We start from the raw sequence: 12,500 nt of genomic DNA, 5'->3' as shown, positions 1-12,500 counted from the left end.
AGGGACACGCTTTTCGCAAGGCACCTTCCACTAGGGAAGCGCAAGCAACCCGAAGGCGAGTCGAAGACAACCCGAGGGACATGGAGGAATGCACCAGTGGAGTTCGCTGCACAGGCAGGGATCCGTCCAACTCGCACAAACCGAACACAACTCACGCGCCACGACGTACACTGTGCACCAGCCCCCCAAAACGAATCACCCCCCGAAGGACTAAGAAGCCCGACGAACGCGCGAAAACATTTAGAGAGGCCGAGCAAGCACCGGTTAGCGCGAATGCAAATAACAAACGCAACAGGCAAATTTCGAGGGACATACTTTTCGCAACAAGCTTCCACTAGGAAAGCATAGGCAACTCGTTCGAACGTCAAAGCCAACCAAATGGCAATTACCCGAGGGACACGCTTTTCGCAAGGCACCTTCCACTAGGGAAGCGCAAGCAACCCGAAGGCGAGTCGAAGACAACCCGAGGGACATGGAGGAATGCACCAGTGGAGTTCGCTGCACAGGCAGGGATCCGTCCAACTCGCACAAACCGAACACAACTCACGCGCCACGACGTACACTGTGCACCAGCCCCCCAAAACGAATCACCCCCCGAAGGACCAAGAAGCCCGACGAACGCGCGAAAACATTTAGAGAGGCCGAGCAAGCACCGGTTAGCGCGAATGCAAATAACAAACGCAACAGGCAACTTTCGAGGGACATACTTCTCGCAACAAGCTTCCACAAGGAAAGCACAGGCAACTCGTTCGCACGCCAAAGCCAACCAAATGGCAATTTAACCGAGGGACATGCATTTCGCAAGGCAACTTGTACAATTACCCGAGGGACATGGCATGCTTGCCAAGGCCGTGGCTTGGCATGCTTGCCAAGGCCGTGGCATGACATGCTGCTGGCCAAGGCCGGGCATGCCATGCTGCTGGACAAGGCCGTGGCAAGGCATGCTGATGGCCGAGGCCGTGGCAAGGCATGCTGATGGCCGAGGCCGTGGCAAGGCATGCTGATGGCCGAGGCCGTGGCAAGGCATGCTGCTGGCCAAGGCGTTGGCATGGCATGCTGCTGCTGACCAAGGCTTGGGCTTGCCATGCTGCCGGCCAAGGCCGCGGCATGCCATGTTGCTGGCCAAGGCCGTGGCATGGCATGCTGCTGGCCAAGGCCGTGGCATGACATGCTGGCCAAGGCCGGGGCATGGCAAGCTGCTGGCCAAGGTCGTGGCATGGCACGCTGCTGGCCAAGGCCGGGGCATAGCACGCTGCTGGCCATGGCCGTGGCTTGGCAAGGTTGCCAAGGCCGGGGCATGGCGTGCTGCTGGCCAAGGCTTTGGCATGCCATGTTGCTGGCCAAGGCTGTGGCATGGCATGCTGCTGGCCAAGGCTGTGGCATGGCATGCTGCTGGCCAAGGCCGTGGCATGACATGCTGGCCAAGGCCGGGGCATGGCATGCTGCTGGCCAAGGTCGTGGCATGGCATGCTGCTGGCCAAGGCCGTGGCATGACATGCTTGCCAAGGCCAGGGCATGGCATGCTGCTGGCCAAGGCTTTGGCATGCCATGTTGCTGGCCAAGGCTGTGGCATGGCATGCTGCCCTAGGCCAACGTGCCACCGCCACCGCCGCGGGCCGCCACTCGACGCATCCCGTGCTTGGCTATGTAGTTTCGATGCCACAAGCCAATGCCACAAGCCAAGCGATGGCATGTGCCAAGCGCCCGCCTAGGCATAGGCGTGGCCTGTGGCCTGGCCATGCTGGCCAGCCTTAAGGGAGGTGCCCCCCCCTTATAATAGCCTGTTAAGCCCTTTTCAATCTGGCAGGAGGAAACATCAAGCATGTTCGAGGAGTCATAATGGGGTTTTTTTAAAAAGTAATGGTTTTTTGCCAAAACTTTCAACATGAAAGTTGTATGAAATAATTTAATACACCATAAAAAAAATTATAAAAAAATATTTGGCCACCGGAATATTTTATTTTAATTTATTTCAATTTTAATACTTAAAAAATAATAAAAATTACTAAAAATACTCAAAAAATTCTAGAAAAATTCCAACAATTATAAGATGAGGCACTAGTAATTATAGTAATTTTTTTAATTATTTTTTTATTTTTAATTTATTTTATTATAATTTTTATGAGTAAATAAATAATTAAAAAGCCCGACGAACGTGCAAAAACTCTTAGAGAAACCCAGCAAGCATCGGATAGCTCGAATGCAAATAACAAACGCAACAGGCAACTTCCGAGGGACATACTTTTCCCAACAAGCTTCCACTGGGGAAAGCACTAGCAACGTGTTCGCAAGTCAAAGGCAACCAAACCGGCTATTACCCGAGGGACAAGCATTTCGCAGGGCAACATATACGTAAGTCAAAGCCAAACCAAATGGCAATTACACGAGGGACAGGATTGCTTGCCAAGGGCGTGGCATGCGATGTTCTAGCCCAAGGCCAAGGCACGCCACGCTGCGGGACAAGGCCGTGGCAAGACATGCGGCTGGCCTTGGCCTTGGCATGGCATGCCGCCGGCTTTGGCTGGGCTGCGTTGGCCTTGCCATGGAATGTTGCTGGCTTCGGATGGGCTGCCTCGGCCTTGGCCTTGGCCGTGGCATGGCATGGCATGCTGCTGGCCTTGGCCTTGGCCTTGGCATGGCATGCTGCTGGCTTTGGCTGGGCTGCCTTGGCCGTGGCATGGCATGCTGCTGGCCTAGGCCTTGGCATGGCATGCTGCTGGCTTTGGCTGGGCTGCCTTGGCCGTGGCATGGCATGCTGCTGGCCTAGGCCTTGGCATGGCATGCTGCTGGCTTTGGCTGGCAGCCTTGGCCGTGGCATGGCATGCTGCTGGCCTTGGCCTTGGCATGGCATGCTGCTGGCTTTGGCTGGCCTGCCTTGGCCGTGGCATGGCATGCTGCTGGCCTTGGCCTTGGCATGGCATGCTGCTGGCTTTGGCTGGCCTGCCTTGGCCGTGGCATGGCATGCTGCTGGCCTAGGCCTTGGCATGGCATGCTGCTGGCTTTGGCTGGCCTGCCTTGGCCGTGGCATGGCATGCTGCTGGCCTAGGCATGGCATGGCATGCTGCTGGCTTTGGCTGGGCTGCCTTGGCCGTGGCATGGCATGCTGCTGGCCTTGGCCTTGATATGGCATGCTGCTGGCTTTGGCTGGGCTGCCTTGGCCGTGGCATGGCATGCTGCTGGCCTAGGCCTTGGCATGGCATGCTGCTGGCTTTGGCTGGGCTGCCTTGGCCTTGGCATGGCATGCTGCTGGCTTTGGCTGGCCTGCCTTGGCCGTGGCATGGCATGCTGCTGGCCTAGGCCATGGCATGGCATGCTGCTGGCTTTGGCTGGGCTGCCTTGGCCGTGGCATGGCATGCTGCTGCCCTTGGCCTTGATATGGCATGCTGCTGGCTTTGGCTGGGCTGCCTTGGCCGTGGCATGGCATGCTGCTGGCCTAGGCCTTGGCATGGCATGCTGCTGGCTTTGGCTGGCCTGCGTTGGCCGTGGCATGGCATGCTGCTGGCCTAGGCCTTCGCATGGCATGCTGCTGGCCTAGCCCTTCGCATGGCATGCTGCTGGCTTTGGCTGGGCTGCCTTGGCCGTGGCATGGCATGCTGCTGGCCTTGGCCTTGGCATGGCATGCTGCTGGCTTTGGCTGGGCTGCCTTGGCCGTGGCATGGCATGCTGGTGGCCTAGGCCTTGGCATGGCATGCTGCTGGCTTTGGCTGGCCTGCCTTGGCCGTGGCATGGCATGCTGCTGGCCTAAGCCTTGGCATGGCATGCTGCTGGCTTTGGGTGGGCTGCCTTGGCCGTGGCATGGCATGCTGCTGGCCTTGGCCTTGGCATGGCATGCTGCTCGCTTTGGCTGGCCTGCCTTGGCCGTGGCATGGCATGCTGCTGGCCTAGGCCTTGGCATGGCATGCTGCTGGCTTTGGCTGGGCTGCCTTGGCCGTGGCATGGCATGCTGCTGGCCTTGGCCTTGGCATGCCATGCTGTTGGCTTTGGCTGGCCTGCCTTGGCCGTGGCATGGCATGCTGCTGGCCTAGGCCTTGGCATGGCATGCTGCTGGCTTTGGCTGGGCTGCCTTGGCCGTGGCATGGCATGCTGCTGGCCTTGGCCTTGGCATGGCATGCTGCTGGCTTTGGCTGGGCTGCCTTGGCCGTGGCATGGCATGCTGCTGGCCTTGGCCTTGGCATGGCATGCTGCTGGCTTTGGCTGGGCTGCCTTGGCCGTGGCATGGCATGCTGCTGGCCTAGGCCTTGGCATGGCATGCTGCTGGCTTTGGCTGGGCTGCCTTGGCCGTGGCATGGCATGCTGCTGGCCTAGGCCTTGGCATGGTATGCTGCTGGCCTAGGCCTTGGCATGGCATGCTGCTGGCTTTGGCTGGCAGCCTTGGCCGTGGCATGGCATGCTGCTGGCCTTGGCCTTGGCATGGCATGCTGCTGGCCTTGGCCTTGGCATGGCATGCTGCTGGCTTTGGCAGGCCTGCCTTGGCCGTGGCATGGCATGCTGCTGGCCTTGGCCTTGGCATGGCATGCTGCTGGCTTTGGCTGGCCTGCCTTGGCCGTGGCATGGCATGCTGCTGGCCTAGGCCTTGGCATGGCATGCTGCTGGCTTTGGCTGGCCTGCCTTGGCCGTGGCATGGCATGCTGCTGGCCTAGGCATGGCATGGCATGCTGCTGGCTTTGGCTGGGCTGCCTTGGCCGTGGCATGGCATGCTGCTGTCCTTGGCCTTGATATGGCATGCTGCTGGCTTTGGCTGGGCTGCCTTGGCCGTGGCATGGCATGCTGCTGGCCTAGGCCTTGGCATGGCATGCTGCTGGCTTTGGCTGGGCTGCCTTGGCCGTGGCATGGCATGCTGCTGGCCTTGGCCTTGGCATGGCATGCTGCTGGCTTTGGCTGGCCTGCCTTGGCCGTGGCATGGCATGCTGCTGGCCTAGGCCATGGCATGGCATGCTGCTGGCTTTGGCTGGGCTGCCTTGGCCGTGGCATGGCATGCTGCTGCCCTTGGCCTTGATATGGCATGCTGCTGGCTTTGGCTGGGCTGCCATGGCCGTGGCATGGCATGCTGCTGGCCTAGGCCTTGGCATGGCATGCTGCTGGCTTTGGCTGGCCTGCGTTGGCCGTGGCATGGCATGCTGCTGGCCTAGGCCTTGGCATGGCATGCTGCTGGCTTTGGCTGGGCTGCCTTGGCCGTGGCATGGCATGCTGCTGGCCTTGGCCTTGGCATGGCATGCTGCTGGCTTTGGCTGGGCTGCCTTGGCCGTGGCATGGCATGCTGGTGGCCTAGGCCTTGGCATGGCATGCTGCTGGCTTTGGCTGGCCAGCCTTGGCCGTGGCATGGCATGCTGCTGGCCTAAGCCTTGGCATGGCATGCTGCTGGCTTTGGTTGGGCTGCCTTGGCCGTGGCATGGCATGCTGCTGGCCTAGGCCTTGGCATGGCATGCTGCTCGCTTTGGCTGGCCTGCCTTGGCCGTGGCATGGCATGCTGCTGGCCTAGGCCTTGGCATGGCATGCTGCTGGCTTTGGCTGGGCTGCCTTGGCCGTGGCATGGCATGCTGCTGGCCTTGGCCTTGGCATGCCATGCTGTTGGCTTTGGCTGGCCTGCCTTGGCCGTGGCATGGCATGCTGCTGGCCTAGGCCTTGGCATGGCATGCTGCTGGCTTTGGCTGGGCTGCCTTGGCCGTGGCATGGCATGCTGCTGGCCTTGGCCTTGGCATGGCATGCTGCTGGCTTTGGCTGGGCTGCCTTGGCCGTGGCATGGCATGCTGCTGGCCTTGGCCTTGGCATGGCATGCTGCTGGCTTTGGCTGGGCTGCCTTGGCCGTGGCATGGCATGCTGCTGGCCTAGGCCTTGGCATGGCATGCTGCTGGCTTTGGCTGGGCTGCCTTGGCCGTGGCATGGCATGCTGCTGGCCTAGGCCGTGGCATGGCATGCTGCTGGCCTTGGCCTTGGCATGGCATGCTGCTGGCTTTGGCTGGCCTGCCTTGGCCGTGGCATGGCATGCTGCTGGCCTAGGCCTTGGCATGGCATGCTGCTGGCTTTGGCTGGCCTGCCTTGGCCGTGGCATGGCATGCTGCTGGCCTAGGCCTTGGCATGGCATGCTGCTGGCTTTGGCTGGCCTGCCTTGGCCGTGGCATGGCATGCTGCTGGCCCAGGCCGTGCGCATGCCATGCCGTGCTGCCCACGCCGCGGGCATGCCAGGCCGGCTGCATGCCAGGCCGCCCAGGCCGTGCGCATGCCATGCCGTGCTGCCCATGCCGCGCGCATGCCAGGCCGCCCACGCCCGCGCGCATGCCACGCCATGCTGCCCAAGGCCGCGCCCAGGCCGCGCAAGGCCGCGCCCAGGCCGCCCAAGGCCGCGCCCAGGCCGCGCAAGGCCGCGCCCAGGCCGCCCAAGGCCGCGCCCAGGCCGCGCAAGGCCGCCCAAGGCCGCGGTCCAGGCCGCCCAAGGCCGCGGCCGAGCCGCCCCAGGCCGCAGCCCAGGCCGCGGTCGAGCCGCAGTGCATGTAACCCAAGGCCGCAGCCCAGGCCGCGCCCAACATGGGGCGTACCTGCCACTGCCTTGCCCTGGGCAAGGGAGGTGCCCCCCCCTTATAATAGCCTGTTAAGCCCTTTTCAATCTGGCAGGAGGAAACATCAAGCATGTTCGAGGAGTCATAATGGGGTTTTTTTAAAAAGTAATGGTTTTTTGCCAAAACTTTCAACATGAAAGTTGTAGGAAATAATTTAATACACCATAAAAAAAATTAAAAAAAATATTTTTTTACAGAAAATATTTTATTTTAATTTATTTCGATATTAATACTTAAAAAATAATAAAAATTAATAAAAATAGTCAAAAAATTATGGAAAAATTCCCATAATTAAAGGATGATTCACTAGTAATTATAGAAATTATTAAATTATTTTTTTCATTTTTTTTATTTTATTTTGATTTTTTTATGCCAAATAAGGGCTTTAAAAATTCGAAAAGCTCCAGAAAAATTGCAAAAAAATAGGGAATGACATTTAAAATTGATTGTAGTGCATTTTTAATTGTGTTGCACGGTTTGGGTAAGATTATAAAAGAATCATGTTCAAAAAGATCGATCGAGGCGGTGGCACGCCATGGCCTTGGCCTTGGCCTTGGCCTTTGCCCGCGGCCTTGGCCTTTGCCTTGGCCTTGGCCATGCCTTGCACAGGGACTTGGCCTTGCCCACTGCCTTGGCCTTGGCTTTGGCCTTGGCCTTGGCATGGCATGGCATGCTCGCCGAGGCCGTGGCATGCCTTGCTGCTAGCCAAGGCCGTGGCGTGGCATGCTCGCCCAGCCCGTGGCATGCCGTGCTCGCCCAGCCCGTGGCACGCCATGTTGGCCCAAGGCATTGGCATGGCATGCCGGCCAAGGCATGCTGGCCAACGCTGCACAAGGCGGTGCCATGGCATGGCATGCTGACCAAGACCGTGCCATGGCATGCTGGGCGAGGCCGGGGCATGGCATGCTGGCCGAGGCCGTGGCTTGCCATGCCGCCACGGCCGTGGCATGCCGGGCAACGGACCGGCATGGCCCAGCCCGTGGCACGCCATGTTGGCCCAAGGCATTGGCATGGCATGCCGGCCAAGGCATGCTGGCCAACGCTGCGGCACGGCGTGCTGGACAAGGCGGTGCCATGGCATGGCATGCTGACCAAGACAGTGCCATGGCATGCTGGCCGAGGCCGTGGCATGGCATGCTGGCCGAGGCCGTGGCTTGCCATGCCGCCACGGCCGTGGCATGCTGGGCAACGGACCGGCATGGCATGCTGGCCGTGGCGGTGGCACGACATGCTGGCCAAGGCAGTGGCATGGCATGTAGGCCAAGGCTAAGGCATGGCACGCTGTGGCATGGCACGCTGGCCAAGGCAGTCGCAAGGCATGCGGGCCGAGGCCGCGGCACGGCCCGCTGGGCAACGCGGTGGCATGGCATGCTGGGCAACGCCGTGGCAAGGCATGCGGGCCGAGGCCTTGGCATGGCATGCTGGCCGAGGCCGTGGCATGGCATGCGGGCCGAGGCCGTGGCATGGCATGGCATGCGGGCCGAGGCCGTGGCATGGCATGCGGGCCGAGGCCGTGGCGTGGCATGGCATGGCATGTTGGGCAACGCCGTGGCAAGACATGCGGGCCGAGGCCGTGGCATGGCATGTTGGGCAACGCCCTGGCAAGCCATGCGGGCCGAGGCCGTGGCGTGGCATGTTCGCCAAGGCTAAGGCATGGCACGCCGGGCAACGCGGTGCATTGGCATGCTGGGCAGCGCGGTGGCAAGGCATGGGGGCCGAGGCCGTGGCATGGCATGTTGGGCAACGCCGTGGCAAGACATGCGGGCCGAGGCCGTGGCATGGCATGCGGGCCGAGGCCGTGGCACGACATGTTGGCCAAGGCTAAGGCATGGCACGCCGGGCAACGCGGTGGCATGGCATGCTGGGCAACGCGGTGGCAAGGCATGCGGGCCGAGGCCGTGGCATGGCATGTTGGGCAACGCCGTAGAAGGGCATGCGGGCCGAGGCCGTGGCATGGCATGCGGGCCGAGGCCGTGGCATGGCATGTTGGGCGACGCCGTAGCAAGGCATGCGGGCCGAGGCCGTGGCATGTCATGCGGGCCGAGGCCGTGGCATGGCATGCGGGCCGAGGCCGTGGCATGGCATGTTGGCCGAGGCCGTGGCAAGGCATGCGGGCCGAGGCCGTGGCATGGCATGTTTGGCAACGCCGTGGCAAGACATGCGGGCCGTGGCATGGCATGGCATGCGGGCCGAGGCCGTGGCACGACATGTTGGCCAAGGCTAAGGCATGGCACGCCGGGCAACGCGGTGGCATGGCACGCCGGGCAACGCGGTGGCAAGGCATGCGGGCCGGGGCCGTGGCATGGCATGTTGGGCGACGCCGTAGCAAGGCATGCGGTCCGAGGCCGTGGCATGTCATGCGGGCCGAGGCCATGGCATGGCATGCGGGCCGAGGCCGTGGCATGGCATGTTGGGCGACGCCGTAGCAAGGCATGCGGGCCGACGCCGTGGCATGTCATGCGAGCCGAGGCCGTGGCATGGCATGCGGGCCGAGGCCGTGGCATGGCAAGTTGGGCGACGTCGTGGCAAGGCATGCGGGCCGAGGCCGTGGCATGTCACGCGGGCCGAGGCCGTGGCATGGCATGCGGGCAGAGGCCGTGGCATGGCATGTTGGGCGACGCCGTCGCAAGGCATGCGGGCCGAGGCCGTGGCATGGCATGCGGGCCGAGGCCGTGGCATGGCATGTTGGGCGACGCCGTAGCAAGGCATGCGGGCCGAGGCCGTGGCATGTCATGGCATGTTGGGCGACGCCGTAGCAAGGCATGCGGGCCGAGGCCGTGGCATGGCATGTTTGGCAACGCCGTGGCAAGACATGAGGGCCGTGGCATGGCATGGCATGCGGGCCGAGGCCGTGGCACGACATGTTGGCCAAGGCTAAGGCATGGCACGCCGGGCAACGCGGTGGCATGGCATGCGGGCCGGGGCCGTGGCATGGCATGTTGGCCAACGTCGTAGCAAGGCATGCGGGCCGAGGCCGAGGCCGTGGCACGGCATGCGGGCCGAGGCTGTGGCATGGCATGTTGGGCGACGCCGTAGCAAGGCATGCGGTCCGAGGCCGTGGCATGTCATGCGGGCCGAGGCCGTGGCATGGCATGCGGGCCGAGGCCGTGGCATGGCATGTTGGGCGACGCCGTAGCAAGGCATGCGGGCCGAGGCCGTGCCGTGGCATGCGGGCCGAGGCCGTGGCATGGCATGCGGGCCGAGGCCGTGGCATGGCATGTTGGGCGACGCCGTAGCAAGGCATGCGGTCCGAGGCCGTGGCCTGTCATGCGGGCCGAGGCCGTGGCATGGCATGCGGGCCGAGGCCGTGGCATGGCATGCGGGCCGAGGCCGTGGCATGGCATGCGGGCCGAGGCCGTGGCATGTCATGCGGGCCGAGGCCGTGGCACGGCATGCGGGCCGAGGCCGTGGCATGGCATGCGGGCCGAGGCCGTGGCATGGCAAGTTGGGCGACGTCGTGGCAAGGCATGCGGGCCGAGGCCGTGGCATGGCATGCGGGCCGAGGCCGTGGCAAGGCATGTTGGGCGACGCCGTCGCAAGGCATGCGGGCCGAGGCCGTGGCATGTCATGCGGGCCGAGGCCGTGGCATGGCATGCGGGCCGAGGCCGTGGCATGGCATGTTGGGCGACGCCGTAGCAAGGCATGCGGGCCGAGGCCGTGCCGTGGCATGCGGGCCGAGGCCGTGGCATGGCATGTTGGGCGACGCCGTAGCAAGGCATGCGGTCCAAGGCCGTGGCATGTCATGCGGGCCGAGGCCGTGGCATGGCATGCGGGCCGAGGCCGTGGCATGGCATGTTGGGCGACGCCGTAGCAAGGCATGCGGTCCGAGGCCGTGGCATGTCATGCGGGCCGAGGCCGTGGCATGGCATGCGGGCCGAGGCCGTGGCATGGCATGTTGGGCGACGCCGTAGCAAGGCATGCGGGCCGAGGCCGTGCCGTGGCATGCGGGCCGAGGCCGTGGCATGGCATGTTGGGCGACGCCGTAGCAAGGCATGCGGTCCGAGGCCGTGGCATGTCATGCGGGCCGAGGCCGTGGCATGGCATGCGGGCCGAGGCCGTGGCATGGCATGTTGGGCGACGCCGTAGCAAGGCATGCGGGCCGAGGCCGTGGCATGTCATGCGGGCCGAGGCCGTGGCATGGCATGCGGGCCGAGGCCGTGGCATGGCAAGTTGGGCGGCGTCGTGGCAAGGCATGCTGGCCGAGGCCGTGGCATGTCATGCGGGCCGAGGCCGTGGCATGGCATGCGGGCCGAGGCCGTGGCAAGGCATGTTGGGCGACGCCGTAGCAAGGCATGCGGGCCGAGGCCGTGGCATGTCATGCGGGCCGAGGCCGTGGCACGTCATGCGGGCCGAGGCCGTGGCATGGCATGTTTGGCCACGCCGTGGCAAGACATGCGGGCCGTGGCATGGCATGGCATGCGGGCCGAGGCCGTGGCTCGACATGTTGGCCAAGGCTAAGGCATGGCACGCCGGGCAACGCGGTGGCATGGCATGCTGGGCAACGCGGTGGCAAGGCATGCGGGCCGAGGCCGTGGCATGGCATGTTGGGCAACGCCGCAGCAAGGCATGCGGGCCGAGGCCGTGGCATGGCATGCGGGCCGAGGCCGTGGCATGGCATGCGGGCCGAGGCCGTGGCATGGCATGCGGGCCGAGGCCGTGGCATGGCATGTTGGGCGACGCCGTAGCAAGGCATGCGGTCCGAGGCCGTGGCATGTCATGCGGGCCGAGGCCGTGGCATGGCATGCGGGCCGAGGCCGTGGCATGGCATGTTGGGCGACGCCGTAGCAAGGCATGCGGGCCGAGGCCGTGGCATGTCATGCGGGCCGAGGCCGTGGCATGGCATGCGGGCCGAGGCCGTGGCATGGCAAGTTGGGCGGCGTCGTGGCAAGGCATGCGGGCCGAGGCCGTGGCATGTCATGCGGGCCGAGGCCGTGGCACGGCATGCGGGCCGAGGCCGTGGCACGTCATGCGGGCCGAGGCCGTGGCATGGCATGTTTGGCAACGCCGTGGCAAGACATGCGGGCTGTGGCATGGCATGGCATGCGGGCCGAGGCCGTGGCTCGACATGTTGGCCAAGGCTAAGGCATGGCACGCCGGGCAACGCGGTGGCATGGCATGCTGGGCAACGCGGTGGCAAGGCATGCGGGCCGAGGCCGTGGCATGGCATGTTGGGCAACGCCGCAGCAAGGCATGCGGGCCGAGGCCGTGGCATGGCATGCGGGCCGAGGCCGTGGCATGGCATGCGGGCCGTGGCCGTGGCATGGCATGTTGGGCGACGCCGTCGCAAGGCATGCGGGCCGAGGCCGTGGCATGGCATGTTTGGCAACGCCGTGGCAAGACATGCGGGCCGTGGCATGGCATGGCATGCGGGCCGAGGCCGTGGCACGGCATGCGGGCCGAGGCCGTGGCATGGCATGTTGGGCGACGCCGTAGCAAGGCATGCGGGCTGAGGCCGTGGCCGTGGCATGGCATGGCATGCGGGCCGAGGCCGTGGCATGGCATGTTGGGCAACGCCGTGGCAAGGCATGCGGGCCGAGGCCGTGGCATGGCATGATGGCCGAGGCCGTGGCATGTCATGCGGGCCGAGGCCGTGGCATGGCATGTTGGGCGACGCCGTAGCAAGGCATGCGGTCCGAGGCCGTGGCATGTTATGCGGGCCGAGGCCGTGGCATGGCTTGTTGGGCGACGCCGTAGCAAGGCATGCGGGCCGAGGCCGTGGCATGTCATGCTGGCCAAGGCCAAGGCATGACATGGCATGGCATGCGGGCCGAGGCCGTGGCATGGCATGTTGGGCAACGCCGTGGCAAGGCATGCGGGCCGAGGCCGTGGCATGGCATGATGGCCGAGGCCGTGGCATGCCATGCTGGCCAAGGCTAAGGCATGGCATGCCGGGCAACGCGGTGGCATGGCATGCTGGGCAACGCCGTGGCAAGGCATGCGGGCCGA

Source organism: Camellia sinensis, unplaced genomic scaffold (assembly GCF_055761805.1).
Source record: "Camellia sinensis isolate YWXY unplaced genomic scaffold, ASM5576180v1 Unanchor4, whole genome shotgun sequence".
Classification (NCBI taxonomy): domain Eukaryota; kingdom Viridiplantae; phylum Streptophyta; class Magnoliopsida; order Ericales; family Theaceae; genus Camellia; species Camellia sinensis.
This window is presented reverse-complemented; position numbering follows the sequence as displayed.